Genomic DNA, 19,876 nt, shown 5'->3' with positions numbered 1-19,876 from the left:
AATTTTAAGGTGGGTTTTTCTCCATAGAATCTGGAGGACTGCAGTATTGATGGATGCCCATTCTTTTAGTCATGAGAGGGCTGAGCAGGAAAGAATTGAAATAACGAATCTATGTCTTTATTCTTCTAAGCAATGCAAAGAATCTCCATAAAGAGATGGCAACACTATTACATGGAATATGTAACTTGATTAATTCTGTTGCTAGACATGTGATCATTAGGGTCTTGGCAATTAATCTATTGTTAGTCCACAGTATCATCCCAGGTGGGTTTTTACCTGCACTGCTATTACAAGTCAGAGGACAAAGGTACATGGTGCACAACACAGAATGCTGTGGGTTGGCAGCATCTGCTGATATGTCTGACAACCATTAACTCAGAAAAGTTTGGAATACTATCTCAAACCAATTCTAAGATGAAGAGTGCACCAAATGTGATTAAATAATTTGTCTGTTGTCTATGATCTTCAACAAAAATAATTTAAAACCCATCTATTGAATTTGAGACCTTTTTCAGAGATAAGAAAAAGAGATAGCAATTTGCTTTCGTCATGAAATAACTCAATGGCAGGATGAAAAAGAAAGTTTGTGCCTCCTGCCCTTTCCATTTGATTATTTACCTCTGACAGTATAAAGAAGGGAGGTGTCAGGGGAGAAAAAAAAACACAGAACAACCATAAAATAAAACACATGAAAATATCTAGACAGAGTCCAGTGAAAAGAGGCTATAAAGCTGTGTTCACATAACAAGGTTCTGGTAACTGGAGGACTGCAGGGGTGGATCCGTTGAGAACTTCCAGAAGCTTCTCCCATGTTCAGGAGAACCAATGCCAGTCAGCTCCAAGACAAACCTGCTGCTGGCCAAGGCTGAGCCCATAAGTGATGGCAGTGACACCTCTGTGATAACCAATTTATGAACAAGAAAATGTTTCTGCACAGAATTAACTGCGGTCAGGGAAGAGAGGAGTGGGACTACATGACAGGAAGAACTGTGCAGAGCACCAAGGTCAGTGGGGAAGGAAGGGCAGGAGGTGCTCTAAGCACCAGAGCTGAGATCCCCCCACAGCCCACAGTGAAGACCATGGTGAGGCAGGATTTGCCCCTGCAGTCCATAGAAATCCATGGGGGTGCAGAGGTCCCATGGAGGGGACCCACACTGGAGCGGGTGAATACCCAAAGAAGGTTGTGACCCCTTGGGAAACCTGTGCTGGAACATGCTGCTGGCAGGACTGTGACCTTGTGGGGAACCTACACTGAAGCAGTCTCTTTCTGAAGGCCACATCCTCTGGAAAGGGGTCTATGTTGGAGCAGCTTGTGAAGAACTGTGGCCTGAGGAAAGGACTTACATTGGAAAAGTTCGTGAAGAACTGTGTCCTGTGGAAGGGAGCCCACACTAGAGCAAGGGAAGGACTCCTCTTCCTGAGGACAGAGCAGCAAGAGAAACAGCATGGGATGAACTGACTGTAACCCCCATTCCCCATCTTCCTGCACTGCTGATAGCAGGAGAAGGTAGAGAATCAGGAATGAAGCTAAGGCTGTGAAGGAAAGAGGGCTGCAGGAAGGTGCTTTTAGGATTTTTTTTTTTTTATTTCTCATTATTCTACTCTGATTTTGATTGGTAATATTTTCAACTGCCTTCCTTAAGTCAAGTCTCTTGCCCATGACAGTATTTGGTGAGTGATCTCTCCCTGCCCTTGTCTCAACTCATGGACCATTTTTTATATTTTCTCTCCCTGTCCAGCTGAGGAGGGGAGTGGCAGAGCAGCTTTGGTGGATACCTGGCATCCAGCCAGGGTCAAACCACCAGAAGCAAGACAGGAAAGACTTCAATGGAAATAGAGAGAAGAGGTATAAACTGTTTACCATATAGGGAAACAAAAATTACAGAGAAGAACAACCAAATCTGAAATGACATAACGAATCAGTTTACAAACAGAACCCTTTTTCCAGCACAATTACAGTGACAGAATAATCACTGGAGAGCTTTAAGAAATCATTCACTGAGCTCTTACATGGGATAATCTAGCAAAGGGACCCAGGAGACATTAAAGATCTTAAAGAACAAACTCCTCAAAGCGCAAGAACAGTTCAATTTGTGGGAAACCAAGTGGGTGTGGAAGGAAGCAGGCAGCTGAATGGGAAACTCCTGACAGCACTCAAACACAAAAGGATGAGAATGAAAGGTGAAAGTGGGGGTGTGCTTCTCAGGAAGAATACAGAAACTCTGCCTCAGCATGTCAGAATGAAAATTAGAAAAGCTTGAAATGGCATGAAAATTCATAAAATGTGAAAGGCATCAAGAAGGGCTTCTTAATGCACCCTGCTAGCAAAAGCATGACTAAGAAATCTATGGGCCCAAAGCTGAATGGAACAAGAAACCAGTGGTAAAAAGAAAACATTTAGGTTACCTATGGATGGCATTAGATAGATTTTGCAACACTTTGGTAAAACATCACTTCAGCCAACAAACCTCCTGCATTATGCCACTTACTTTGAATATTCATCCTGCTGAGATCCATCAGTCTTTTTGCTGTGTCCTTCAAAATGCAGGGCAGCAAAATCCTATGTTTAGTTTCATTCTCTTTCCACAATAATAAACTACTGTTTCCTTAGAAAACTGCAATGGACACTTCATTGTTGGACCAGTGTGTCTCCCTATCTTTACCAGATGAATGATGGGAAGTTTTGGGACAGAAAAAGCTACATTGAGTGAGAATTAAGCTGTTTTATTTAAACAGATGGAAGATGCACACACAACACCACCAAAGCAAAGGACGCAGTTTGAATTATTGTTATAATTCTTTGCCACATGCCTACAGAAAGCTTGACAACAGCTAAGCTGTCAACATGCTATCATACCACCCATCCTGCTGACCAATCTTTGGGTTTTCTGTACTCCCCCAGTTGTCTGTGTCCATCTGTTGTCTCCTGTCTCATCCTTATCTTACTAGTTCTTTGGGGCAGGGAACATTTTTTGCCTTGTGTTTGAACAAGCATTGTGTAGGTGCTACCACAATAGGCAGGAATAAAAATAACAACAATAATTAGGTTATATCTTAGTATCTCCTTGGGTTGGAATGTTTCCCTCCTGACTTCACAGCAGTGTTCATAAACAATTATAACTTGGTGCAATATGGGGCCTCATAAACAATTACATCCCAACCTACCTTCAACCATTTCACCAGTCATCCCTCGAGGGCTGATCTGCTGAGCTCTCCATATGCTCCAAAAGGTGAGTGTGTGTGAACTCAGTTTCAGCAGAAGATACCAGCCTTGCAGTGTAGCAGGACTAACACCCTGCACATAACCCATAGATTTTCTTTGGACAGAACAAGCTTCCTACACACAAACTGTTGCCTCCTACTTTTGTGTGTCAACCCTGACTCATTTCTAGTGCCAAGAAGAAGAGCATAGTATCTTCATCCTCTACTCCTCTGAAGAATGGCAAAAGCCTGCAGTTATAAGTTTATGTAAGGTGGTGGAAAACAGTTACATTATAAACTATGCACACAGATTGTGGCCAAGCACAACACTGTACAACTTCAACAAGCATATATTCCCAGGTGTTCTTTGAAACTAAAAGGAAAATCTTCCTTCCTGGAGGCTCGCTAGGGAAAATGGCTCACTGCACTGGAGACACTCAAATTCACTCCTAGGCCCAAGTGGATCCAGACAGGCTGTTAGTGTAAGTCTAAGATTCAGAAAAAGATAGCAGTAACATGCCACATAGTATGTCTTGGACTGCTTGCTAGTAGCTGAAAGGTACTGCTGAACTCTTGGGGAAGAAAAGCCCCATTCACCAAGAAACATCCTCCTCTCTTAAAGTGCCAGGAGCCCCTCGCACAAGTACCAAAGTACCAAAGTATATGTCTACTGAATCAAGCATTAGGCTCTCTCTTCTCAAATCCACTGTCTGCAAAGACACCTCCTGCAATGCCTCATCCACACAACTCTGCTTGAGGACACTGGAAGAAATATGTTGCAGTGAGGAAAATCCTTTGCCCTTGTCTATTTCTTTTGATGGAAGAGCACAGAAAAATTATCTTGTAACTGTAACACACCATACAAATCTGCAGTGGGTTTTGATAGGTGAAAGCAGAAGTGTAAGCCTTTTTTTTCATCTCAAAATAATTTCACCAAATCTTCCCACTGTAAATTAAACAATAACCAGGATAAAAGTCTCCAATAACTTCCAATTCCTAGTTATGAAGATGCAGGCGGTTGGGCCAGTCCTCTGCTTGTTTATCTGCAGAAATAGAAAGGCTTACAGTGCTGGATGCTAATGTATCACTACTGAACACACAGGCTCCCTCAGGTCTTTTTGGGATGTGCAGTGTAAAACTGGATTATGCCAGGGGCATGGAAGGTGCTGTAGGGCAATCTGCAGAGGGAGTGATTCACCCTGGCTCTGCTTCCCCACGCTCCCACCACAACTGCCAGCGAGGGGACAAGCCTGCCTCTCAGGCACTGCAAGAGCTCTTGGGACCAGACATCAGGAGTCCAGGCAGCCCATTCCCTTCTGAACCTGTCAAAACTATAATAAAACAACCTAGTTAAAGTTATGTGTCTCCCGTCTCATCTGCTCTTAAAACTTCCTGTGATGAGGGCACTACAGCCTCCCTCAGGACACTGTTTTCCTGCTTAACTTTCCAAATACTCATAAAGCTTTTCCTAGCACTTACCTCCACATCTTCCTTGCTACAAATTAAGCTGATTACTTCTTGTCCTATCCCCAGTGGACACAGAGAACAATTAATCACTGTCTTCTTAAAACAAGCTTTTAAATATTGGACAGCTTTTCCCTCGTCAATCTTCTCTCTAGTCTAAACCAACCCAGCCAATCCTCTCCTTGCAGACAGCGTTGGCCACTCTGGCTGCTCTCTCCTCATCTCCTTCCACTGTTTCTGGTTTTCCTGCTCTCCTGGATGCAATGCTCTGCTATGGCTTCAGCAGTGGCTGCTAGCGTAGAAAAACTACAGCCTGTGTGCTACACGTGACTCTCCTGTTAAATATACCCTGAAATGGGATTTGCTTTTTTGCAACATCACCACACTGTTGACTCATATTCAGTCTCTGACTCACAGTAGTGCCTCCCAGATCCTTTTCTGCAGTTCTGTTGCCTGGCTTGTTATCCCCCATTTTACATACAGGCATTTGAGTAGATCTTTCCAAGTACAGTACTTTTCATTTGTCTTTAATAAATTGCTTCTTATCAAATTTAGACCACTTTCTAGTTTAATTGGTAAATTACCTATGTTGTGCCAAGAAAGCAGATCAACTTCCAACCTCATGTTACACATTGACAACAAAGAGAGCATGAAAGGAAGAACTGCTGTGCTCAAACTTCTTAAAAAGAGTTACTGTCTTATCAGAAGCTCAGCAATTCACTGCTCCCTTTTCACTCTGCATTCTACCTGATTCTGGCAGGTTGACCCTGGCTGGATGACAGGTACTCACCAAAGCCGTTCTACCACTCCCCTCTGCAACTGGACAGGGAGACAAAATATAAAGAAAGGCTCATGAGTTAAGAGATCACTCATCAATTACTGTCACAGGCAAAACAGACTTGAATTTGGGAAATTAATTTAACTTATTACCAATCAAAATCAAAGCAGGATAATGAGAAGCAAAACCTAAAAACACCTTCCCCACATCCCTCCCTCTTTCCTGACCTTAACTTATTCCCAATTCTTTACCTTCTCCCCATCAGCAGTGCAGGGAAATGGGGAATGGAGATTATGAGCTTATTGATTGACCATCACATATTGATTCTGCTGCTACTCCCTCCTCAAAGAGAAGAGTCCTTTTCCTGCTCTAGTCTGGGGTCCTTTCCATAGAAAACAGTCTTCCATTAATTCCTCCAGCATGAGTTCTTCTCATGGGTTACAGCTCTGCACTAACTGCTCCAAAATAGATCCCTCTCCATGGGGTTCAGCCCTTCAAGAACAGGCTGCTCCAGTGTGGGCACCCATGGGATCACAAGCTCTGTCAGCAAACTTGCGCCAGTGTGAGCTCCTCTCTCCGTGGATCTGCAGGTCCCTGCCAGGAGCCTGTCCCAGCACAGGTTTTCCAAGGCATCACAACCTTCTTTCAGGCATCCCCCTGCTCCAGTGTGGGGCTCCCTCCATGGGCTGCAGGTGGATCTCTGCTCCCCAATGGATTTCCACAGGCTGCAGGAGCACATCCTGCCTCACCATGGTCTTCACCATGGGCTGCAGGGGGATCTCAGCTCTGGCACCCAGAGTCCTCCTGCGCTGCCTTCTTTGCTGACCTCGGTGTCTGCAGAGTTGCTACTGTCACATATTCTCCTTCCATATTTCTCTGGCCACAACTGTGCAAAATTTTCTTTGCTGCTCAAGTACAATATCACAAAGGTGTTACTGTGATTCTTTGGCTTGGCCTTAGCCAGCAGAACATCCATCTGGGAGCCAGCTGGCATTGCTTCTGCTGGACATGAAGTTTCTGGCAGCTCCTCATAGAAGCCACCCTGTAGCCCCCCCAGCTACCAAAACCTGGCCACGCAAACCCAATGCACCGACACACGGTGGTCTTCATAAATTAACAGTAGCTCCCTCTAGCCTCATAAAATACATTTACTCAATGAAATTACAATCTGCTGTCAAAAAAGTACAGCAACATCCTAGGTACCACACCACTCTATGACCCAAGCTAGTACCAAACAGAGCTGCTAGCAACTCATTAGCCCATATCATCCAACAAGGAAGAGAAGGGGAACTTTTTAAAAACTAATTATTTAATTATTTGAACTACATCTTTAAGACCTGGCTCAACAAAATTATGACTTCTGGTCCACTGGTATTAGATACACCCTTAAAATGTATTTGATTAATGACCTATAGGAAATTACATCAAGGGTCAATGTTTCTTTGTATTTTCTCCATAAAGTTCTTAGCATTTGATTCCCAGATATGCAGCAGGTATTTTTAATGCATTTACCTGAAATTATATTATATCATACCCTCTTTAACAATGCTGCTTGAGCTGACCAGACAAACTGGCAAATTTTATTACCAGGATATCAATGAATTAACAGGCATTCTGAGTTCCTCAGGAAGGTTGGCCTTAGTCTCCTCACAGGACTTCTGCACTCTCTTTGTCCCCCTTCAAAAAGTCAAAGTAATCAATAATTTAAAATTTGTTTTCTTTGTGGTCTACAAAAAAATGTAGCGTGTAACCAGCCATCATAAGAGAACAATAAATTACCAGAATTTCTCTCACCCAAGAATTAAAAAGGATGTTAAATGAATGTGTCCAGAGGAGGATAACCAAGCTGCTGAAATGCTAGGACACATGTCCTCTGAGGAGGGGCTAAGCACTCTGGGTTTATTTAGTTAGGAAAAAAAGAGGATTGAGAGGCAAGCCCACTGCTATCTACAGCTTCCTGAGGAGGGGAACTGCAGGGAGGTGCTGAGCTCTTTTCCCTGGTATTCAGTGACAGGACATGAGGAAATTACTTAAAAATGCTGCAGGTGAGGTTCAGACCAGATATTAGGCAACACTTCTTTACAGAGAGAGAGAGTGACCAAACACTGGACCAGGCTTCCAACACGGGTGGTCAATGCCCTGTGACTCTCAGCAACACTTGCACAATGCCCTCAATGTTTACTGTCCTGAAGTGCTGCACTAGTTTGAACTGGAACTATTCTATTCTATTCTATTCTATTCTATTCTATTCTATTCTATTATCAGATATATGAAGCTTTCCTTTCAAGGAACTCAATGTTTTACAAATTATAATTTTGAATTTTCGGTGAATGGCAAAAGTGATGACTGTTATGAAAAACTGGTTAAACACACTCTGGGAAAGAATTCCAGACTTCTGCTTCTTAAGTTAGTACTTAAGGACCATCCTTCCTGCTCTGCTGACACTCCATACCACTGTAATGAAGTTCATGGGTCATGGATCAGAACATGCTGAGGAACACCTGATTGAAAAGCCTTACAGAAAAGGACCTGAGCTCCTGGTGGATATCACATTGAATATCAGCCAACATGCCCTTGCACAAAAGGCAGCTAATGGTATTGTGGGCTGCATTAAGAATGTTGTCAGCAGGTGAGGAAGGGGATCCTTCCCTCTGCTCAGCACTGGTGAGGCCAAACGTGGAGTACTCTCTGTGCACCTGTGGACTCCCCATTACAAGAGGGAGGCAGACATAACAGAGGGCCATGAAGAAGATGATGAGTGTCTCTCATACTAGGAAAAGCTAGGAAAGCTAAGACTGGAGGAGAAAATACTCTAAAGAGTCTGTGGGGTGGGCAGTGTCTGATCAATGTACATAATTACCTGAAGGCAGGCTGTAAAGGTAACACAGCCAGGCTTTTTTCAGTGCTGCCCAGTGACAGGACCAGAGGCAACGAGCACAGACTGAAACACTGAAGGTCCTGCCTGAACATCAGGAAACACTTTTTTACTGGGAGAGTAACTGAGCCCTGGCACAGGTTGCCCAGGGAAGTTGTAGAGTGTCCCTCCTTAAAGATATTCAAAAGCCATCTAGACATGGTCATAATTGCTGGGTGGCCCTGCTTGAGCAAGGGGTTGGATCAGATGACCTTGAGAGTCCCTTCCAAATTTAACCATTCTGTGATTTTCACCAGCCATGAGCAGGTCAAAAATCTTCCTAGAAAACAGCTGCTCTGTGGCCTAATATATTATTTTTCAAATGTCTCCTGATGCTATAGCAGATCCTTCTGTACTTTGATACTGCAGATGGTGCAGAAAAGAAATTTAACAGCTAGGACAGGTTCCTTCTCAGGACAATGCTGCTGTTTCACTTACTGCATGAACTGATTGAGATCTTTGTGAAATCACTTTAATTCAGACTTATGCAATGCTCAGAAAGGTCAGACAGGTTATTCCCTCCTTTCCATTACTTCCCACAACTAGTGAAGACGGAAAGCACAGTGGCCAAAAAAACTCAAATCAAACTGTTTAATGCTGTTAAGAATATATTGCTCACATCAGCAGAGAATTTTATTCCAGATAAGATCTTAGACTAAAGCAAGGACTCTTATCTTCTCTATGCATTGCCAACACCTGGGAGGACAGCACAGCCTTCCATTGGTTCTTCCAGTCTAATGAACAGAAGAGAGTTCAGCCAAGCAAGGGAAGGACAAATCATAATCTTTTCCTACCTTCTAATGGTCCAAGGACCAGAAAAGAAAGTATCAAAAAGTGCAGATCACAACCTACAACCTTATACGTGTGTTCACTGACTGACATCCACATGTAGTAAATGGTATTTGTGAGTAACAAGAGCATTACAACTTGTGGCTTAACTTGCACCACAACTTGATTCACTTGTATGTACAACAGCAACTATAAGAGTAGAAAATTAGAAGAATATCAACTGGACAGAAAGCCTCTCTAACACCTTGAAAAGAATCTTTCTTCCATTTTGCTTTTTAATAAAAGTGAAGTATTTTGTAAGAAATACTGTTGTCTACCTGATAATTCCTTAATTCATATCAGTTGAAAATTGTGCAGTTACAGAAGGAAGAAGATTCACACTTAAGATGAATGAAGAACTCTAAGCTTAAGGTGAGCAGATTTTTCTACAACCCTTGCGTTGCTTCCCTCCATGACTAGTCATGAAGACAGGACAGAAGGTCCTTCCACACATCCCTCACCAGATCCCATTCCTCCACACTCCATTTAGTTTCTGCAGTTCAAGCAGGTTCCTTTTCCCCCTGAAATCAATGTTTAATTAACACATTATTGGAAAAAAAAAAACAGGATGCAAGAGCAGACTGAAACAAAGCCAGCACTACCCTGCTCTGCAGATGCAGTCCCATTAGACAATTACCCCACTGGAAAGTTATTCCTCTCCTCATCCTCCTTCAGCTGCCAGCAAACATCATCCTCTTGCTTAGTTATCTTTCCTTCCGTCCCCACAGGACTCTTTCCTTTCTTAGAAGTGGTCCACAACAGCAGAAAAGACAGAGTAGAGGGAGAAGGGGAGCAAGTGCTCTCTGTGCAGCTTCACAGTGTGACTGAGGCCTCATCTTTAATCCTGCCATCCCCAGAAGCAGCACACTGATTCCCCTGATGACCACCCCATCAACACAGCAGGCACAGCAGAAACAGGACAATGTGCTGTGCCACGAGCAGGGGATTCTCAGAGGGTCAAACCCACAAGCAGATCCTCGAACTACGCACAGCTGGATGTAGCCAAAGGCAGCGGAGATGGTACCAGCAGCTTCAAAAAGTTTACATCATACCTCCCCCTATCCTCATCAATTATTATTCTATCCCATTCCTTGGCTCTCATCCTGCTGCTGGGAGGCACTTGGATGCAGGGGATGCTGCAGCACTGTCAAGGGCATTATAAGGCAGGCCCAGGGCTTGAGCACCCTCCCTGCTACACACACAGGCACCCACACTACAGGGCTGGTGCAGCTGGCAAAGGACAGCAGAGTCCATGAACTCCTGAGCTGAGCTGCCCTAGCTATGAAGGGAGACATCAGGATCTTTGAAGGAGTCTACCATCCCAGCACTGTCATTCCAGGATCCAAAGCTACTAGTGTTAATTAGTTCCCATGATGTGACGGATGACAAGCGGCAGGACTAGGAATGACACAAGCAGATTGTGTTTGAAATAAGCCATCCCTCACCATCAAGGGCAGAGGAAAGGAATTTGGAAAGGACAGGAGCTCAGCACACCAGTGAGAGACTACAGATACACTGACAGCCCCAAAATCCCTGATATACCCTTCCCACCACCCCAGCTCGGTCCTTCTGCCAGCAGACAAAAACAGGCAGGGGAGTATGCCTGGGAGAGAACTCAGGCACATGGCTGTGAGAAACAAGAAGAGAGCTCTGAGACAAGGGGAAGCAAAGCAGATGAAGGGCTAATTCACCCTGTTGCAAGAGACCATATTTCAGACAGAGCTGAACTTCTGACAGCTGGAAGTGAACCTCCACCACCCTCTGAAAAGCCACATAGTGATATTCAGCAGCCCAGAGTCTAAAGAGGCTGAAGGCTTTAGCCCAGACAGTGCACTTTGCCAAGCTGGCTGTGCAGTGCATAGTTCACAAGAGCTGTCCATGGTGCTCGGAGAGCACTGTTTTCTGTGAATGGTAACGAGAGAAATTGTGTTCCCACCTTCCCTGAAGGGAGAACACAGGATCTTCCAACATCACTAGTGTATTTCCAGTAGGAGTCTTAATGCTCAACTTTTCAAGAACATCACTACAGAAACACTGCATTTTATCCCTACTAGACTTCAGTAAAACCATACTCAAGTTAGCCCAACCAAATGGTTTTTCATAGTTTTTCCATTGAAAAAAAAAATTCACAAAAGAATATAAAGAGAGCACTATCCATTGCCATCCATTGCCCACAACAAGTTGAAAGGAAGAACAAATTTCTCCCATGCCATCTATGAAAGTGTCTTCATCTGACTGTTTGGATGGCAGTGAGAAATCAAAACACCACTTCTGATTCTCAGAGTCCTTTACACATGAATTGCCATTATCTATGCCCAAGTGAGGAGAAACAAAAGAAAAGAAAAAGCAAACAACCTGAACCAAGATTATGTAGTGTACTGGTTTCAAGACGATACCTCTTTTATCTTGGTTTCAAAATTAGAAGTATTTCCCCCACCACTTGCTGTATGAACAAACCAGCTCTGCTAGACTGACAGACTGCTATTACATAGAAAAGGGGGATGAGGGAGAGATGAGAGCTGATACAAATTTTCAAAGCTTAACCAAATTTTGGGTAATTTCTTGCTTCAGCTTGGGAAATTGTCCCAAAATAAAGCCTGCCTTCTCTTCATGCTGGTGGGGGATAGGGTCAGATAAAGCTGGATGGATTTTGTTTTTAAATTAAGCCCCTTGTCACCTGCATCATCATCAGAGGTCATGTCTTATCCTGGCTTTTGGTCATCATAAAGCTTCTGACTCTTTCAGTTTGTTCTTGGACAGATCACTGTGTGTCCTTATCATTGACACAGCCTATCACAGCTCAGCAAGTATCCTGACATCCACTTGCACGTGCCCAGAGCACAGGAGAGGGCAGAGAAAAACAGATTGGGGTGGAGGGGGAGAAATACACTCTGCTTGTCAAGAAAAATACTCTAAAGAGCCCTGGAGGAGGCTGCAGAAAACGAAGTTCAGTAGATCCACCAAAATACCACTGCTGATACAAGAAAAAGGGAACTAAACTCTACCTTCCCAGGAATAATCCAGACAGGAGCCCAAACATCTTGTACAGCCTGAAGGTGTCCTCTAGGTTGAGGGCTTCAATCCAATTCTAACACACTAAAAAAAAAAAAAAAAAAAAAAAAAGGTTGCCTGTACCTGCTGGCTTGGCAACTTGCTTAGAAAGGGAAGAAAGTAAGGAACGGAGGAGGCGTAATAATTTCATTTTTGCACAGGGATTTAAAATCCACCATCACTACCACTACAAATTACCCCTGGCACCATCTCTCACTCTCAGAATGCTTTGCAGGAGCTGAGTTCTCCTCTTGCTTCAAGGATGCAAAACATTCAGGGTCAGGGTAAATTCCAGCACTATGTCAATGTTCTTCTTTGGGTTTGAATCACTGGGGAAAGGGAGGAACCATAAACCCTTGGGCCCACCTTTGCCCTTCAGGGCATCAGGGAGATACCAGGGAGGCAGTCTCCACAGGATGGGAGCAGCAACACAGGCCCTGCAATACATTCTGCCTGTTGCTCAGATGGCCACCACATTGTCTTAGAGAGCAGCCATCTAAGAGCCCAATGTAACAAGGATAAAAAGGTGTGAGAGAGCATTGGAAGGAGGGCTACAAAGATGGTGAAGGGCCTAGAGGACAAGCCTTTTGAGAAACAGCTGGGGTCACTTGAACTATTCAGTCTGCAGGAGACAGGGAATAATACCTCATCAGAGTCTACAACTTCCTCATGAGGGGAAATGGAAGGGCAGGCACTGATCTCTTCTCTCTGGTGACCAGTGACAGGACTCAATGAAATGGCCTGAAGCTGAATCAGGGGAGGTTTAGTTTGGATGCTAGGAGAATGTTCTTCCCCCAGAGGGTGTTGGGCAATGGAAGAGGCTCCTCCCAAGGGAAGTGGTCACAGCACCAAACCTGACAGAGTTCCAGAAGCATTTGGACAATACCCCCAGGCACATGGTGTGATTCTTGGTGTGTTTTGTGCAGAGCCAGGAGTTGGACTCCAGCTGAGGATACTGTATGATGGTAAGATTCCTACAAGCACAGGAGCTGCAGCACAAACACTTCCAAAGTAACTGAGGTAAGAGGGACAGCAGGGAGAGCTCAGAAGGTATCTACGGGTGAAGCTGGGCAGCTGAAACAAGATTGGCTCTGGTGAGCACAAACCAGGGGAGCAGAGGAATCTCTCCAGGCATCACCTAGAGCAACCATGTGAGGCATTGGACACACCCCTGCCTCCACCCTCCTGCCTGTAGATTATCACTGCACCTCAAGGTCAGAGAAAGGAGAAAAGCAAAAGGCAAACACCAGTAGCTCTGGACAAATCTATTTATTCAACTTTTGCTATTGTTTCACAAAATGGAAAGATCCAGAAATATGGAGACCTCGGAGCAGGCACAGCCACACAGAGAAAATGAGAAGTAGCAGTTGGCAGAACCACAGAAGCACCTTCCTGCCACAGCTCCCCTCGCCCTGGGTGGGAGCAGCCCATGGCCAAAGACGGAAGTCAGTCCTTCACACCCAGAAAAGGAGGGTGCTGAGCAGTTCTGTGAGCCTTGGAGAGGGTCCTGAACATCCTGAAATGCAGGAAAAGCTTCCCTCTCAGTGCCTCAGCTGCCTCATCCCCACATGCCAGTCACCACAGCCACCCACTGAGGCTTGTCGTGTTCTAGCTGGGGGAACGAAGGAGGGGAACAGTGGATGGAGAGAGAGACTCTTATCTCCCTATGCTTCCCCACCCCAGCCTTCTCCCTGCTCCACTCAGACCTGAAAAGCCATGGCTCTCCTGCACATCCTACAACAGAAACACAAGGAGCTTTCCTCCGCCTCTCAATTCACCACCCTCCAGGCTCCAGCAGGGACTGCATGGAAATGGCGATATTCCTGCATTGTCTGGATCAACAGTACGAATAAGCTCAAAGAGGGCAAGAGAGGATGGCATGGGAGGATGAGGCGGGAATGCTTTGTTCAGCCCTGGTTCCAGCGCAGCCCACCCCCTCTCTCGATCGCAATGCCCTCCAGCTCGGACATGCAAGGAGGCATTGGAAAGGGAGGGGACCTGGAATGCTTATGAATTTTGTTTCCCCTATCAAGGGGACAGCACACTCCCTGGAGCATGCCTGGCTGTGACGGAGCTCCCTGGAGTAACCTTTATTCCAGTGTGTCGCAAGCATGTATTTCACGGATGGTTACACTGCATCATTATCACCAGACGTTCATTTGACCAAAATAATGTTATTAGCATCGTCAGGTCCATTTTCCCCCACACAATTTCTCCCTCCCCAGTACACATACCCTCCCTCCAACCCCCAGGCCCCTGCCATCCATACAGGGCACACCCCTCCCCGGCACAAAATCTCATGATGTGTGACACAATGTCCAGGAAAAGAGAACGGCAAGAGGGGCTGGCGAAATGGATGGACGTGCCTTTGGCAATTACTGCGTTCCTCACCCTCTGCCAGTGTTTACCAACCGCACAGACACACAAAGATGCACACGCAAAAATGGAAATTAAATCACCGACTACCCAAGGTGCACGACCATGGGTGTACGCGTGTGCCCAAACTGCGGCCACAGTCCTGTCGGGAGCCCAAATCCGTGTGGCATGAAGTAAAGGTCATCGTGCCACTGTTGTGATGCACTAAAAAAAAGCCGCAGAGCCATCAGGATGTAACACAGAATTTTCTCGTCAAGGGATGAGAAACCTTCGGGGGAGTGGGGGCTGGGAGGAGGAAAGCGGGTGTGCGGATGGGGGGGATGGGGGAAAATGGCAGAAAATGGGGAGGAAAATGAAGAATACAAAGCTCCACTTCGCTAATCCAAGATAGACAATCCATCCCTTCCCCCCTCTGTACGCCCTCCCTCCCTCCGAAATGTTGGTGCAGATGGATTTCTGTATCTTGGTTTTGCAGCAGTGGGTCTAATGACTCCCATACCAAACCCCCTCGCTATGATAACCCCTCCCACTATTTTTTTTTAGACCCGGCTGAAGAATAATGTGTTTTTAGAGATAATGGGTTTTATAAAAAGAAAAGAAAAAGGGACGCAGCGCAGACATTATGCGAATAAGCTGCTCCCCGCATCACCCCCATCTTCTCCCAACCACACATTCCGATTTCATCCCCTCCTGTCGTTCTCCAGCCTTCCCCATCAGCTCCCCCAAGGAAAGGAAAAAACCCACAACGCGATCTGGGTAGCCGATCTCAAAATCCCAAGCACTAATCTGCTTGAATTTGTTCTTGCCCTTATATAAGCAGCAGCACGTCAACATGTTCAGTGGAAACGCAGCGTAAAATGAGGCCAGGCTACAGCCATGAACAGGGGTGATATCGGCAGATATCACTTCTATCGAGAAGCCATCGCCACCAGGTTGATGAAATCAAGCATTGGGCTTCCAGCCGTTCCCTTGCTTTATTTATTTATTTTTCAACACTTACTCTAATTTTACTTTGTTTCATTTTGGTTTCGCTCTACTTCATTTTTGAAAGGACAAAAGTGAAATAAATAATTAAAAGCCTAGAGACATACCCCACCAGAAGGTGCCCGAATGCTCCAGAAAGAGAATCCTCACCTCCTAACTTTGGGGTTTGGTTTTTTCTTTTAAATAAATAAATACAGTCCTGTTGCTCACATTATCCCCAAACTTCCAGTGTCCCCAGCTGCACCTCCCTACTCCCAAAAACCAGACACTTTGCTAGCGAGAGATAAAGGTTTAAGAAAGTGCCGAATACTGAAAAGAAACTGATAGAGAAATGAAAATTATGTCTATACAATAATCCAGTTCATTCAGCTGATAAGGTGCGTTCAGTCGCAAACCCACGAGCAATAATCTCTGCAACCTCCTCCCCCCAAAATACTACTAACCCTTATATAAACTTGCTAAACGTAACACTGATGACCATTTCAAATGAAACCAGTGACAGACGTAACACCTTTCTGGTTAACGCTACAATTAATAACTGACCGTATCATCACGGCAAACAAAACCCTTTGTGATCAAATTTCCCCCCACCTACTCAACATTTCTCTTAGACTTTGCACTGGTCTAGCTAAGAGTTTGCCCCCTCAAAAAATAGCCCCTCAAAATTTGCAATAAGGAGGTATTGGTGAGCGGTCATTTCAATATTCACCTTTTTAGGAGGGCTGTGTGCTTATCTCAGAACAATTACGGGTAGCAAAAATACAGGAGGGACAAATAATATTTTAAAAAAACCAAAATAATTTCTTGAAACTATTTGCAACGAAGTGTCAAACAGTTTGACCACAGAAAGGTGGAAGGAGAGCTTGGAAAAGCAAAAAGCTGAAAGCGTGCTTTTTATAAACGATTCAATGTTTTTAGCTCTTGTTCTGCCTCCCCAATCCTTTGGTTTTTCTGCCGCTGATCTCATGCCTAATCTTTTTTATTGTTTTCTTTCGAGGGAGGAGGGGTAAAAATCAGGAAGAAAAAAAATTTGAAGTGTTCAATTTGAACAAAATACCTTCTTAAAACGGCATTGTTAAATACGTTATTTCGTAGCCACAAAAAATTACCATTAAAATAAATTAAAGAGTAAGCAAAAGACAAGTCACCTGCAAAGCACCAGAGTCGGTGCCCTTAGGTAGGAGAATTACATCACTCCTTGACTCAATGGTGTTTTCTTTTAAATTATAAAGCAGGTATAATTTTTTTCTTACATAAAAAATCCCGATAAGAAAAAAACTATAAAGCCGTTATTTCACATAGATTTTACACGGAAAAAAGCACTGAACCAACCTTTAAGGTCACTGACTGCCTGAAAACCCACGGCAGTCACTCACGGTGGAAGTTTTCAGGCAAGACGGCTACTAAATCATTAATACAAACAAATGGAAGGCGGGGAAGAAAGGCGCTACCGTAATAGATCCGAAGACTTGGAAGAGACAAAAAATATTAAAGAAAAAAACTTTCCTTTTCAGCCTCTCTTCTTTTCTCGTTAGTATTAAAAAAAAAAAAAAATCCTTGAGCTTTAGTCAAACAGCCGGCTCACTCTAAGGGTCTCCCTGCTGCAACTCAGTGTAGTGTCTTCTTTTTCGAAAGCCCCCCCACACCAATTTTCCATTGCAAAATGCCCCGCCGCGGGAGCTGCGATCTCCCGAAAAGTCTGACCGAAGGAGCCGGAGCGTCCCGAGGGTCGGAGCGCGCCCACTCCGCGCGGGCGGGCAGCGCCCAGCCCCGCCGGGGCAGCGAGGAACGGGAGAGGGATAAAGCGATCCGAAACACTTGTCGTGGCAAGGGTGAGGAGAAACCCACCCGCGGAGCTCCGGAGCGGCGGCGCCCAGCACTCGCCGGGCGGGCAGCTCCCTCCGATCCGCGCCGTGCCGTGCCGAGCCGCCCCCCGCCCGTCGCCCCTCTCACCTCCGCAGCCGGGCGGGCGCCGGCCGCCGCGCCAACTCGCGGCTCGCCTGCGCTGCGGGGCAGGGGGCTCCAGCGTGGCCCCAGCCGCGGGGGCTGCGGGGGTCCCGGGGACGCTGGGCTGGGCTGGCCGTGCCGAGCCGAGCCGAGCCGTGCCGGGAGAGCCGCGGGCGGCCGCGGGCGGAGCTGCGCAGGGCTGAGCGCGCCGCGGTGCCGGAGCAGCCCGAGCCCCGCGCACGCCGCCGCCGCCGCCCCCTGCTGCCGCCGCGCCCGCCCCACCGGCCCCGGCTTTTAAAGAGACCGCGGGTCCGCGCCCCGGCCCCCGGCACGGTCCGCCCGGCCCCGGCAGCGGGCACGGCCCCGGGCACGGGCAGCAGCGCTCCGCCGGGCTTCGCCTCCCACGCTTCCGCCGCCTCCTCGCAGCAGAGAGCTTCGGCGGCTTCTCGGCCCGTCAGCCTCCTGCTCCCCGAGCGCTCCTTCGCCGGGCCGGCACAGCGAGAGCGAATTTCTGCCCCTCTGGTCCCAGCAAGGCGAAGCCGGACAGACGCGGCTTGTTTTATCCTTCAGTTTGCTACCGGGGACCAGCCGTCACAGCAGAGGAAGCGTCTTCCGCAGACGATCACTTTCATGATCCATACCCCAAAAACGCTTAAAGTTCACAAAGAATTTTCCCTTCTAGCTCAGAGTTTGACCCAAACCTACCGTCTATTTCTAGTCAATTTATACACTGCCCATTTCAGTTAAATCAGCCACTAAGTTTCCGTGTACAAATATCTCAAACTTTTTATCCACTCATTTTCTCACTTCTAAAAGTAGAGACAACAGCCACTGATAGGCATCATCGATTATGTTGGGGTCAATATTTCAATCATTTAGAGTGTACATCCTAGATTTGTTATTTATCATTTTATCACTATTAGTACTTACAACAGCAAATGAACTGTGGGGAGCACGTAAGTAAAGATTTTTAATATGTTATCATGCTAAAAGTCCACCTCAAAGAAGACTAGCAGACAGGAACATTATGCACAAGGTGCACACAAACCCAAAAGTGAGGAATCAAACTTTCTGGCCCCTCTCTCCAGACTATATGGTCTTGTAAAATTTGTGTATGATGCTCATACTGCAACACCAGACACTTAGAAATGCATTTGCCTTAGGGACAGACTGCAAAGCTATTTGTCTTTCCTTCCCCCTCTGATCACATATCCAAAGTTTTTTGTCTTTTTTCTGTTTTGCATAGCAGGCAGCCTACCCGCAGTACTCAGTAAATAATAAAATATTATTATTTTATACAGCATGTATTGATCACCTTCCTACTATTGAAAGGCAGCTGTGTCTGAGGTGGATAATAGCCACACAGAAACACTAAATAATAGTTACAAGTAGTATTAGGAGCCCCTTGGGAAGTTTCTCTGGAAAATACAGTCCTTCACACACCCTAACAAACTCTTATACATGCATAGAGAAGATGATAGTGACCTGTTTCAGCAAGGTGACAATGGTCCAGCAAAGAGGCATCTTCCTAACCAAAAATCAGCATCTAAAGAGCAAGATTTTATCCCTTTATATGTTTGTGCACAGACAGGTTATTGTTGATTGTTTTTAACCTGTTTTACAGGGACAGCATTGTAATAAGAACTATCAATCCCTCCTTAGGGCATGGGATTAGATCCTGGTCTCAATTACTGTGAAGAAAATCAGGTATTACTTCATTTACTTTAGTAGTTAACTAGTTAAAAAGTGCATCTGACAATAAAATCTGGCTTCTCATACATTTCTTCACTTGCTGGTAGTTCCGGCAATCTAGCATTTTGTAGCTTGCAGTTTATCAAAGTAATGATTTGTTGACACAATCTTCTGAAATGGCACCACCTCTACCCCTTCCCTGTCCAAGGTCTTCTAAGACCATGCACACACATGCTTGCATCATATTTTGATCTGGCTGCCTATCAACAGAGCATCTTCCATGTAAAATCAGTGACAACAGCACCATCTCCAATTCCAAAATTAACCGCTTTGATTTAGCGGACAGAAAACAGAATGTCCTTTGTGAGAAAAAACAAACTAGCAACCTTTAACCAGCTGCATCACTAAGGGTAAAGTGAGTCCAAAATGATTTGGGGAAAATAAGCTAGTTTTCATCCTGTCCTTTCAACTGGAAAAAGAAAAGCCTAGGACACCTATATATGAAAAGTCTAAAATTAGAAAAAGGGATAGAAGACTTCATCTATCTGAGAAACTTCTGTTCAGAGTGCAACATGGAACCAAGGAGGATAACAACTACTTTGGAAAAAAATCTTACAGTGCCTAACTCGGACACAGAGACC

General features: G+C 45.4%; 1 protein-coding gene across 1 annotated transcript in view; it reads right to left on the bottom strand.

The window, feature by feature from the left end:
- The window catches only part of LOC128936445 (neurexin-3-like), a 121,293-nt gene extending 104,306 nt beyond the window's left edge, over positions 1–16,987 (bottom strand). The window contains exon 1 of the mRNA XM_054275380.1: positions 16,929–16,987. The gene's annotated coding sequence lies outside the window, so the exon portion shown is untranslated. The remainder of the gene's footprint in view (positions 1–16,928) is intronic.
- Positions 16,988–19,876: the final 2,889 nt, after the last annotated feature.

This window comes from Melozone crissalis, unplaced genomic scaffold, assembly GCF_028551555.1.
Source record: "Melozone crissalis strain CALT ecotype California unplaced genomic scaffold, PUWL_Pcris_2 ptg000018l_1, whole genome shotgun sequence".
In the NCBI taxonomy this organism is placed as follows: domain Eukaryota; kingdom Metazoa; phylum Chordata; class Aves; order Passeriformes; family Passerellidae; genus Melozone; species Melozone crissalis.
The sequence above is the reverse complement of the archived record's forward strand: the minus strand, read 5'-3'. Positions and strand labels throughout refer to the sequence as shown.